The following is a 10461-nucleotide window of genomic DNA, read 5'->3' as shown; positions in this document are numbered from 1 at the left end:
AAATAAACATGTAGGCCGGGCACGGTGCCTCACACCTGTAATCCCAGCACTTTGGGAGGCCGAGGTAGGTGGATCACAAGGTCAAGAGTTCGACACCAGGCTGATCAACATGGTGAAACCCCGTATCTACTAAAAATACAAAAATTAGCTGGGGATGGTGGCACGTGCCTGTAATTCCAGATACTCAGGCGTTTGAGGCAGGAGAATTGCTTGAACCTGGGAGGCGGAGGTTGCTGTGAGCCGAGATCGTTCCATTGCACTCCAACCTGGGCGACGGAGTTTCTTTTACCATTCAGGAAGAGGCGAGAGGTGCCTATTAACATGATCGGCTGTTGCACAATGCAACAGAAAACATACACAACAATGTTCATGAAACATTGTTTGTAATAGCAAGGAAAATGGAAACAATCTAAATGTGCATCCCTATAGGAATGGATATTCAAACGATGGAATGCATATACATTGTAATACTGTGTGCCCTTAAGAAGAATAAACCAGTTCTATATAGACCTATGAGTATAGACCTCAAAAACATATGGGCTAAAAGCAAGTTGCAATACAACATGAACAATAAAATGACATTTATTTGAATTGAAAAGAAAAATGTATCTGCTCTGGGGATGGAAAGGGAGAGGAAATAACCTTAAGAGTGGTGGTTAAAGAGTTTATTTAGCTATATTATAATGTTTTATTTATTTACAGGGAAAAAGATGTACACTGGACAAAAGTATAACAATTATAAATTCTGGATTGTGAGAATAGGAGTGTTTGTCATATTATTTATGCTTTCTATGTTATTATTTGTGCTTACATTTTAAAAATATCATAAATTTCCTAAAATTATAAAAATATATGTATGTGTATATATTTACAATATTTTTATATTTAATCTGTATTATATAAGTGTATATGTCTATATTAACATATATATTTACTTAAGGACAATTAAGGAGTCTGCAGAGCAATCTCAGATTTTGGCCTGGCTGGGTGTGGTGGCTCACGCCTGTAATCCCAGCATTTTGGGAGGCCAAGGCAGGCAAATCACCTGAGGTCAAGAGTTTAAGACCAGCCTGGCCAACATGGTGAAACCCCTGTCTCTACTGAAAATACAAAAATTAGCTGGCTGTGGTGGCACACACGTGTGGTCCTAACTACTCAGGAGGCTAAGGTAGGAGAATGGCTTGAACCCAGACAGCAGAGGTTGCAGTGAGCTGAAAAACGCACAGAGCAACACTCTGTCTCAAAAACAAAAAGAGTCAGGGTGTGGCAACAGTGTAATTGCTGATGGCCTGACCATCAGCAATTACACTGTTTTGCAATGAACCATGGCAGGATCTCAGCGTGTACGCAGAGCTACTATTCTGTGGGGAGGAAGTGGATGATAGCTAGTTTGGGTATGACAGCTGCATCCTAGGAGCTTAGAAAAGGTTCCTGCTTTGGTCAAGACTTGTTTGGTTCCAACAATAGAAATAATTGGGTGACTTTGGCTTCTGATGCAATGAGATCGAAGGCTTGTTAGTTTTGTTTTGTTTTTGTTTTTTTTGGTTCCTCTGTTGCCCAGGCTGGAGTGCGGTGGCATAATCTCGACACACTGCAATCTCCACCTCCCAGATTCAAGCGATTCTTGTGCATCAGCCTCCCAAGTAGCTGGTATCACAGGTGCCCGGCTAGTTTTTGTGTTTTCAGTAGAGACAGGGTTTCACCATGTTGCCCAAGTTGGTCTCAAAATCCTGACCTCAAGTAATCCACTCACCTCAGCCTCCCAAAGTGCTGGGTTTACAGGCGTGAGCCACCAGCCATGGCTAAGATTCAGGGGTTTAAATGATGAAATCGGAACTTTTTCACTTGCCATCCACGAGCAGGTATGCTATAATCATGCTATGTGATGACAAGTAGCCTCAGCCTCTCAATGCTGTGTAACAAGCAACCTCAAAATCTCGATGGCTTACAATAACAAGCATTTCTTTCATGCTCACAGGTCCACAGGTTGGCTGTGATTAAGATGATAATCTGCACTGGCTGGGCTTGACTGGGCTCAGCTGGACTCCTGACTTCAGGTTGGCTACAGAAGCGAGGCCTGCAGTCTGCTAATGAGCTGCATGTCGCCATCCTGTGACCAAGGCAGAAGGATTAGCTGGGACATGTTCTTTTCATGGCAGAGGGGAGAAGGTTCAAAACAGTTGGTGGAAGGTCTTTTAAAGCCTCAGCTGGACATGTCCATCCACAGCCTACTGGTCAAAGCAAGGCATGCCACCAAGCCTAAAGTCAGTGAGCAGGAATTTGAATTCCATTTACTTTTTCGGGAAGCACTGCAAGGTCACATGGCAAAAGGTGTGGAAATTAAACAAATTTTCAGGCATGCTGAGCTGAGAGTAATCCAATCCACCGTACTATGTCTGAACTTTACTTGCCCTCGCTTGGTTCGTACTGCATGCAGGCTCTGTTGGTAAGGGCCAGAGGGCTAGTAGTCGTCTCTGTTTTACTTTCTCCAAGTTTAGCAGCCCTGCTGGGCAAAGACCATCTTTCCAGGTAACTTTATTTAAGTAAAAAAAAAACTCTTAGAAGGACTCCAACTGAGCTGACGGTGGTCTATACTTTCACCATACCAATCGCCACAACCAAGGAGGATAAAGTCCTCTGATGGGCCAGCCTAGGCCACATTTCCGCGCCTGGTCATCTGAGGCTGGACAGGAGATGGCCTTAGCTTTGCTAGCCTCACCGGGATCACATTACCTTGTAGAGAATGCCTAAAGGAACCGATGCTGGACATAGGCACTACAGGCTCTAATCATCATAAGAAACTAGAGGCCTGGGAAGCCAAGTAACAACCCAGCCCAGTGAAGTCAATGTGAGTGAAGCTGTCAGCGAATGCCAGGCCCCGGGCACCTGAGCCACAGCAGCGGGGCTTAGGCTGAAATTTCTGATATGCTTCTGATCCTCCTGTTGTGGACCTGGACAAGGACCCTGTGACGATGTGGAGCTTGCTCGGTATACGTCCAGCATTAAAAGCTAGGAAAAGCAATGGCGGGAGCAATGATGTCTGTGAAGCTGTATCGAAAAAGTTTTATTTATTTATTTATTTTATTTTGTGTTTTTTTTTGAGACGGAGTTTCGCTCTTGTTACCCAGGCTGGAGTGCAATGGCTCGATCTCGGCTCACCGCAACCTCCGCCTCCTGGGTTCAGGCAATTCTCCTGCCTCAACCTCCTCAGTAGCTGGGATTACAGGCACGCGCCGCCATGCCCAGCTAATTTTTTGTATTTTTAGTAGAGACGGGGTTTCACCATGCTGACCAGGATGGTCTCGATCTCTTGACCTCGTGATCCACCCGCCTCGGCCTCCCAAAGTGCTGGGATTACAGGCTTGAGCCACCACGCCCGACCTATTTATTTATTTTTAATGTGAGAAAGTAAACGCATCTGTATCTCAGGGAAAAGCTACACCACTTCAGCTTCTGGATTCAGTCATTCCTGCTTGTTCAGAACCACAGGGTAAAATGAGCACTGCATTTACAAAGGTCTAATCACAAGTGAGGGCACCGTCTCAACCTTTCACCGGGCGTCAAGGTGCAGCGGCCTCCGTAGACTTCTGACTCAGAACACCAGGCCAGACGCCATCTGGGAGCACATCTAGACTTTCTATGATAAAAAGGTATAATTTAGTTGAAGCAATAAAGTTGGTGAGTAAAGCCTTTTCAAATGAGCTGTAAGTGAGCGGAGGGGAGGACGCCCCAGGGGCAGTGTGGAGTTGCCCAGAGTGGAAGCGAGGCAGGCACTCGCTAATAAGCGCCCAGGCAGGAGGAGGGAGGACGCAGGCTGAGAACCTTTGGCCTCCAAGCAAGGCTTCCAAGGAAAACCAAAGGGCCGAGCTCCCCTTTCCTCCCGGTTCATTCTCTTTCCCTTGGGAGCCTGCCCTGCTCCCCACTCAAATTCTCAGCCTGAGAAAGTAATAGCACTCACCTCTCCAAATTCTTCCAGAGATTAGAGTGTGGCAGGAGGACAGCGCGCTTCTGGCCTGAGCTTTTGGAGGCCATGTGACTCCAGAATGAGTCCGCCTGGTTTTTGTGAATGAGCCTAACTAAAATGAGTCCTCTTATTTTTTCACCAGAAAAAACAAGATGTGTCGGGGGCTCTTCCGGCTGTGAAAGGGCTGTATCCCAGCAACAGCTCATGATGTTTCTGACAACTTACTAGCATTTATTTGAGGGTGATTAAAAACAGCATGTGTAAAGCATTCAAATTGTACTCTATGACAGTCTACTTCTCCCCATTCCTCCTCCCTAAACCAGAGCTCCTGTTTGCCGGTCAAATAAGCTACAACCAAAATAAAAGGTCTTTTTAGACAAGGATCAAGCCAGGTTAGGAATATTATAACTAGGCTTTCCAATCAATGTCAGGAGTTTGCATTTCTCCCTCTACCTGAGTCTGAAACCAATTACACTTCCAGGCCGTGGGGCCCCAGGTGCTGATCTCATGGCACCACGCGTGGGGCTCTGGGTCCAGAGGACAGTCTCTGCTGGCCGAGGCTGGGAGAATCATTTCATTGGTAGAAGTGTCTTAGCATGACTTGGCCACAGGACATCTTGGCTGTCACCCAGACTTATTTCAAAGGCGAGACTAAAATAAAGAGGGCTGGTCAGAGTTGGGGCAAGCAGAGATTGGGCCATCGCTACAGTTACAAAAGCAGCACTGATCCCTGTAGGGCAGCAGCGTCATCTCCTCGAGATACCAGATTCCCTCTGCCCTAGTTCTTTTCACAGACCAAAGACCAGGGCACTCCCTGAAGCCCAGCACTCGAGATATGCTCACACTCACATATTATGACGCTGGCTTTGGAAAGAAATTCAGCAAGGGTACTGGTTAAAAGCTCAAAAAGCAGGGAAATGCCATCTGCCCGAACTGTAGCAAGGGGTAGCTTGTATTGGGTAAAGGTTTCCTTTGTGGCTTTTAAGTCATTGGGTTGTTTTTCATTGGTTTTTGTTTTGTTAAAAAGCGTTGTGTCTGTTTGGGGGCTGAAGGGTCGAGTGGGTGTCTGCAGTGTGGCTTTACTCCCTTGGCCAGCGTGGAAAAGCAGTGGGTTTACTGGACATTTCCACTTCGTGTGCAAGAAAGCTGAGATTTACTGCCTCCAGCACATACAAGCTGCCTGTTGTTTTTAGTTTAGTTCTGTTGTTATTAGGTGTTTTTAAAACATATAAGTGTGTGTCAAAGTTGTATTTCACACTCTTGGAAGAAAATTTACAGGAAAAAGATAAAGGAGTGTTTAGTTGAAGGTCAGGAGGAGGTAGTAAGACTGGTTAAATGTCTAGTGAAAGGTTTTAGGCATGTCAGGATTATCAGTCACCTGGGTGGGTAACTTTTATTTTTAAAATTGTGGTAAAATATATATAATGTAACATATATTATTTCAACAATTTTTAAGTAGACCCCGGCACAGTGGCTAATACCTGTAATCTCAATGCTTTGGAAGGCTGAGGTGGGAGGATCATTTGAGGCCAGGAGTTTGAGACCAGCCTGGTCAACATCTCTAAACGTCATCTCTAAAAAAAGAAAAAAAATTGTTTTTCATATTTTTTGTTTTTTTTTGAGACAAAGTTTCACTCTTGTTGCCCAGGCTAGAGTGCAATGGCATGATCTCGGCTCACAACCTCCTTCTTCCAGGTTCAAGCGATTCTCCTGCCTCAGCCTCCCAAATAGCTGGGATTACAGGCACACACTACCACACCTGGCTGATTTTGCATTTTTAGTAGAGACAGGGTTTCTCCATGTTGGTCAGGCTGGTCTCAAACTCCCAGCCTCAGGTGATCTGTGCACCTTGGCCTCCCAAAGTGCTGGGATTACAGGCATGAGGCACCACGCCCGGCCAAATAAAGGTTTTTTTAATTAGCTGGGCATGGTGGCACATACCTGTAGTCCCAGCTACTTGGGAGGTCAAGGCAGGAGGATCACTTGAGCCTAGGAGTTCAAGGATGTAGTGAACTACGATCACATCACTGCCCTCCAGCGTGGGCAACAGAGCAAGAGCCTGTCTGTAAAGTAACAATTTTTAAATGCTCAAGTGAACAGTTCTGTGACATTGAGTGCACTCACATTTTTGTGCCACCATCACCACCATTCATCTCCAGATATTTTATTTCTTTCCCAACTGAAACTCTGTCCCCATTAAGCACTAACTCCCCAGCCTGCCTGGCCAGCCTCTGGTGGCCACCGTTCTACCCTCTGTTTCTGAATTTAACCATTTGTAGTAGCTCGTATAAGTGGAATCATGGAGTAGTCATCCTTTTGTGACTAGCTCATTTCACTTAGCACAACGCCTTCAACGTTTATTCACATTGGTAGTTAGTTCTTTATGGTTTGTTTTTCATTGTTTGGACCCTTAATCTTTGCTGCTTCTTGAAGACTTAGTAGTCTCAGACACTGAGGACAGGATTGCAGACAAAGTTTGGCCAGGAGGCTCCCTGCTCCTTCTCATCACCCTAAAATATCTTGGCCACACTGAATATATTTTTCTTTTTGAGATGGAGTCTCCCTCTGTTGCCCAGGTTGGAGTGCAGTGGTGCAATCATGGCTCACTTCAGCCTCAACCTCCCAGGCTCAAGTACTCTTCCTGCCTCACCCTCTCGAGTAGCTGCGCCACTACACCTGGCTAATTTTTTTTTTTTTTTACTTTTTGGGAGACATGGAGTCTCACTATGTTGCCCAGGCTGGTCATGAACTCCTGGCCTTGAGCGATCCTCCCCCTCTCCAACCTCCCAAAGTGCGGGGATTATAGGCATGAGCCACCACGCCCAGCCCGTACTGGACATTTCTCAGTGTTTTTTCCTGTCTGGCCTACTACCTAATTGGTGTGTTAATAGCTCTCAGGGCTCTTAGCTTGGCCCACGTTGCTTGCTCCTCTAGGCAAACCATGAGGATTTCCAAAGCAGACCAGCCTTTCAGGGCTCTCTGTCTCTACCTGTCTCTCTCTGTCCCTGTCTCTCTCTCTCTCTCTCTCTCTCTCTCTTTCTCTGTGTTTCCATCTCTGTCTCTGTCTCTGTCTTTCTCTCCTCCCCTCCTCAGCATCAGTATTTACCCAAAGAAGGCTTTGCTTTCCTCTTCCCTTCCTCTCAGGCTCAGGAGGCATGCCTTTTGTTTGCTTGTTTTTATAATCATTATTTGTAGGTAGTATATTCAAATGGCAAAATAGATAAGCAGTAAAAATGTGCAACGAGAAACCAATCTCCCCACCCACTTCCTGGTTTCCCTTTGCCACGCCAGCCACAGTGACCTTGACTACCTTTCTAGGGACGTTTACACATAAACAAGCTCAGGGGGCCTTTTTTTACACAAAAGATATCATCTTATACCCAACCACCTGTATCAGGCTTTCTGGAAAAAGCACAGAAAAGTAAGAGTGTCATAAATGATGTCTCCACCAACCAGAGTTGATTTAAAAAAATTTAGTATAGTTGTTTCTTTCTTTCTTTTTTTTACATAAAATGAGTAAAACACTACAGATGAAGTTGAAATATTCCATGGCTTTTGTGGCCAGTCCTATATCCTTCCTCCCGTCTGAGAGGGGAGCACTATTAGAATTAGTTGTAACCTTTCTGTAATTTTTTACATATCATATACATACATAGCTATATCACAGATGTATCTATGCATGTATATAATACATATGTATGTATATATGTATGTATATAATGCATCATTTTGTACAACAATCATGTTTAATATCCCCGCCCCCTACCGACAGGCAATTAGACTCTGCTCCCCAAATAATGCTACAGGAAATTTCTTGGGCAGACATCTTTGTGCACATGTGTGAGTGTATCTGTAGAATAATTTTGTAGAAGCAGGCTTACTGGATCAAAAGATAAGTGCTTTTTTATTTTGATAGTTTGTTTCAAAGAAAGGGTACCAATTTTTACTCCCACCAATAATGCACAGAACACCTATTTCTCCACATCTTCTTTCACATAGTAGTTTATCAGAATTTTTACTCATCTAATACATAAAAAATACCTTTTATACTTTGAATTTATCTATTGGAAACCATGTATTGGTAATGTATTAGAAACATGATAAAAATATTTCTTTGGCTGTAAATGCGGGTGAACACTTTTCATGTGTTTGAAAGCCAGGCATGTTTCTCTTTCTGTGGTTTTTTTAAGGTCCTTTGCCCATTTTTCTTTGGGGCTGATTATCTTATTCACTCTTAATGTACTTTGCATGTGAAGAAAATTAACTGACATATGTGTTGCAAATATTTTCCCAGTTAATTGCTTATATTTTGGTTTGTCTTAGCTGTTTTTGCCACATGGACATTTTTAATTTGTATGCCGTCAATTTTATCAATACTAATGTTTCTAAGTGGTGATAAATTTACTGTTTTCATTTAATTTTCCTCATTTCTCACCTGCTTCTCATTTCTAACTCAAATCATACCTCAGATTCCTGGGTCTAGGGCGAGATCAACAGCTGGAAGCCACACCCGGAGTTAATCCAGGTGAACCCTGGAGGGTCAACATAACCCGGAAGGCTCCAGGGGCCCTTGACTCAACTTTGCCCTGCTGTATATTTATAGGGCATCCTAAATCTGTCCTAAACACTGACACTTCCCAGACTTCTTTCAATCTGAAGAAACTTCTGGTTCCAAGTTGGTCTCCTTAAATGACCTTTGCCCCATGCAGGTCTGCACCCTTGGAGGTACCACGGCAGGGCTGGCACAGGGAAGCCAGGACCCTGGTGACCTACTGCTGCCTTTTCATTCTTTTCACTCCCCGTGGAGCAAGGTTTCTTACTGGCAGAGAAAGGAAAGGAAGAAAACAAGAGTGGACTCATGCTGTTGGCCTGGACTTGGAGGTTATCAGTGTGAACTCATGGTTTCCAATACATAAAGATATATAAAGAGATACAGATGTAAAAGTATGTGTAATATTTTGAATCTACTTTTACGTGTTCTTTATTTTTTATTATTTTATTTTATTCTTTTTTTTTTTTTTTTTTTTTTTTTTAGAAAAAGGTTTTCTCTTTTTTTACCCAGGCTGGAGTGCAATGGCACGATCTCGGCTCACCGCAACCTCCGCCTCCTGGGTTCAGGCAATTCTCCTGCCTCAGCCTCCTGAGTAGCTGGGATTACAGGCACGCGCCACCATGCCCAGCTAATTTTTTGTAGTTTTAGTAGAGACGGGGTTTCACCATGTTGACCAAGATGGTCTCGATCTCTTGACCTCGTGATCCACCCGCCTCGGCCTCCCACAGTGCTGGGATTACAGGCTTGAGCCACCGCGCCCGGCCTATTTTATTCATTTATCTTTAGAACAGGGTCTTGCTCTGTCACCCAGACTGGAGTGAAGTGGTGACATCATTGCTCACCGCAGCCTCATGTGATCCTCCCAATTCAGCCTCCTGAGTAGCTGAGACCACAGGTGTGCACCACCACACCCAGCTAATTTTTCTATTTTTTTGTAGAGACAGGTTTACATCATGTTGCCCAGGCTGGTCTGAAATTCCTGAGCTCAAGCGATCCTCCTGCCTCAGCCTCCCAAAGTGCTGGGATTACAGGTGTGAGCCGCTGCACCTGGCCTTGTGTGTTGAAATGTTTTACACGCACATCCTCGTGTTTTACACGCACATCCTTGTCATCCTTTTCATTTAATCACCCTCCTGTAGCGTGTAAGGCCAGGGCCATGGTGGGCCAGTCCCAGTGTTCTTTCTCCTTCTCTCTACCCAAACACAAAGATCTGCACAGAACACCAGCATTCAGGCATCAGGGACTAAAAATTAAGACCAAAAAAGCAAAATAAAACAAGATCATTATTTGTCATTGAGGACTGGGTGGACATTCCCTCATTCTTGCCTTCCATGATCCACTTTAGCAGCTTGACATTCCGCACCTTCTATTGGCTCTTGGCCTGGCTGCATCGTCCCTACAGACATTTTACCCCTAAGCAGCCTCCTTCCTTCCTCCTCCCTTCCCTCCTGTTTTCCTCCTTCCTTCCTGTCTTCCTTTCTTCCTTTCTTTCCTTTTCCCTCCCTTTCTTCATCCCTTCCCCCCTTTCCTCCCTCCTTCCTTCCTTTCCTCCCTTTTTGCTTTCTTTCATCCTTCCTTTCCCTCCTTCCTTTCATCCATCCTTCCTTCCATCTCTCCTTCTCTCCCTCCCTTCTTCCTTTTTTCTTTCTGCTTTCCTTCCTTTATTCTTCCTTTAATTCCCTCCCTCCTTCATCAAATGTTTACTGCACTGCTGCTAACAGTCCATGCTATGCTTGGTGCTGGCAATTCTGTAGTGAACAGTGTAACAGGTAACTGGTGCTGCCTTCAGCAAAGGTACAATCTAGCAGGCATTCTACAGTGCATCATTCTACAGTGCATCAGTCACTAGGTAACTTAGACCCCTTTTCCAGAGGCTGTCTTTCTCCCCAGTGGCCCCAACTGTAGCCACTCTCAAGCCTCCAGCATCAAACTGTGTGTCCTTAAG

At 44.7% G+C, this 10461-nt stretch overlaps 1 long non-coding RNA gene across 1 annotated transcript; it reads left to right on the top strand.

Annotated features, from left to right (window-relative positions):
* The first annotated feature begins 3387 nt into the window (after positions 1-3387).
* Positions 3388-4238, top strand: LOC116534208. The gene is made up of 2 exons (XR_004261629.1): positions 3388-3650; positions 4107-4238. It is a non-coding gene; the product is annotated as an uncharacterized LOC116534208 (long non-coding RNA).
* The last annotated feature ends 6223 nt before the right edge of the window (positions 4239-10461 follow it).

Source organism: Sapajus apella, unplaced genomic scaffold (assembly GCF_009761245.1).
Source record: "Sapajus apella isolate SASKATOON/1434 unplaced genomic scaffold, GSC_monkey_1.0 scaffold86, whole genome shotgun sequence".
Lineage (NCBI taxonomy): Eukaryota > Metazoa > Chordata > Mammalia > Primates > Cebidae > Sapajus > Sapajus apella.
The sequence above is the reverse complement of the archived record's forward strand: the minus strand, read 5'-3'. Positions and strand labels throughout refer to the sequence as shown.